The following is a 2,348-nucleotide window of genomic DNA, read 5'->3' as shown; positions in this document are numbered from 1 at the left end:
TACTGCTTTCTTGTGGCACAATAAAAAAAAGATGCGACACATCAATGACTTCTTTTTTATTCTGTGCACCCTGAATGAACAAATCTGTCCCTAAGTTTTAAAGGAAGCCTGTAAGACCAAAGTGCCCATCATTGACACAAGGATAAACCCACAGTAATGTGGCGCTGCACCTCCAGGTGAACAGCCACAAACCACGTTTGGTGACAAGAAAAACAGCCTCATCAAACAAGCTTTGAGAGTCCTGCTGCTACACTGACACTGCTCCTTTTATCAGATGTTGGGGTACAACCAGCAGGGAACATGGATACAAACATGAAACAGGACTTTTCTGCTGTTCTTTTGTACAACCGACCTTGGGGATACATTCTGCTCTGATTGAAAGTTTCACCTCCATAATGGTGCTTTGTGTTTGTGACCCGCCCTCAATAAAAAAAAATAAAATAAAAAAAACATGTTCTTAACTATGTAAACAGGGAAGAAAGCATCACTTTTAGTCTTAATCAAAACCCAGAAAAGCCTCTTCTATATTCAGCACCTTCATCTGAGAATGTGCAGACGTAACGCTGGCGTGGAGGTGGCACAGAAGGCAGTGGGGCCTCTGAAAGCCCAAGTAATAATGAAAGAACATGTCTTGCTGTTCTTCTGCTGTATTAATGTGCTCTCCTGCTATCCTGCACAATTGCTTTGATTGTTGTTCTGTCCAGCTGCACAGAATGCCACAAAACCCGGTAAATTAGGAGGACATTAACAAAAGCAATCAGAAAAATGTAAGAAATCTATAAAACCTATTCAAAGCTACAATGGCAGGTAAAGGATTGTGCAGAAATAAAAGCAACTTTCATCTCAACATACATGGTCAAAGATGTGCCTTAAGAATTTAGAATGGGATTCTTTTATGTAACTTTAGCTCTCTTCATCACTGTCATTATATACAGCATGCACACCTGGGCTGCATCTGTCAACTACAACTAACATCAAAAGACAGGATGCTAAACGCTCTTATTCATCTGTGGGTGAAATGTGCTTCAGTAATGGGCTGAACTGAGGTTTCTGGCTGCATGAAAACCTTGAGCAGAGCTGCAGGCATGAGGGGGCACTGGGAGAGGACTGATGGGGGCATGAAACCCCTCATGCACTTCCTTTTAAAAAAAGCTGCACATTAAGCTTCCCACTGCTCCTCCTGACTGGTAAACACAGAGCGGCTGGATGGGGTTAAGTACACACATACTGAATAAAATCACTATTATATAGATATTTCTGTAAAAATGACAAACCATAAACACAGCAAGGCACATGAAGCTCAGAGTTCCTGTTAATGGCAGATCCATTACGTCTGACTTGTTTTCTATGCAACAAAGATCCCAACTTCATCATTCCTGCATTGGAATTTACATATCTACCCAATCATGCTGAGTTAAAATCTTCTGTGTTCATTTGGAGTCATTTTAACAAAGTTTACATTTGACTGAACCTTGTGGAAATTTTACATTTATGCAGTGTGTCTGCTGCTTAGTTTGTCATCTTGATGTATTGTTTTATACAATTAAAATATCTGGTTAGCTCTTCAGCCCAGGATACTTTCTTTCTAACATTAAACACTTCAGCTAAATGGCTCATGAGCTAAACTTGAGGATGATAAAGATACAAACCATGGCAATAACAATATAAAAAAATACATAATGAACACTGTCACAGAAAAAAAGAGATTCCCAAAACAACCAAGTGTAGGCTTCGTCACATCTGTTTACAAAGCTTTGGAAGATCAACGCATTTACAAGTTCACACTTATCAATGCCTTCACCTGTTGGAGGCTCTGACCCGTTCTGACATCCAAGACAAGAAAAAAATCCCTCCTCACCCTGTCCAGCTTATCAGAGCCCAGCTGCATCAGAAGCGGCAGTCAGTCATTCATTCCAATAACAAACACTTCATATTCGAGTCTCAGTCTTATTCACTTTGTAAATGCAGTAGTCCCTCGCTACTAAGCGGTTCGTTTTTAGTGGACTCGCTCTATTGCGGTTTTTCAAAGTAAGATTAGACATGAAACACAATGGCTGATTGATGGAAGAGCGACATGATCAACATGGATATTTTATTTAAAATAAATTAGTTTAAATGATTTAGTACCTGTGCGCAGCCCACAGCTGTGGGAGAAGCTTCCGCATCCAGCTGATCTCCGCATTGCATGGAAATCTGATTTCCATGCAATGCGGAGAAGTGGGCGTGGCCGAGACTGCAGCCGGAAGCAGAGAGCTGAAATCATGACATTCTGTGCCCTTTTAGAGTGTGTAGAGTTTAGAAACATTGTTTAGCATATTGCAAGAGTGAGGAAGGGTTTAAAACGCCAC

The sequence above is a fragment of the Nematolebias whitei genome, chromosome 14 (assembly GCF_014905685.2).
Source record: "Nematolebias whitei isolate Nwh7 chromosome 14, NemWhi1, whole genome shotgun sequence".
NCBI classification, from domain to species: Eukaryota; Metazoa; Chordata; class Actinopteri; order Cyprinodontiformes; family Rivulidae; genus Nematolebias; species Nematolebias whitei.
This window is presented reverse-complemented; position numbering follows the sequence as displayed.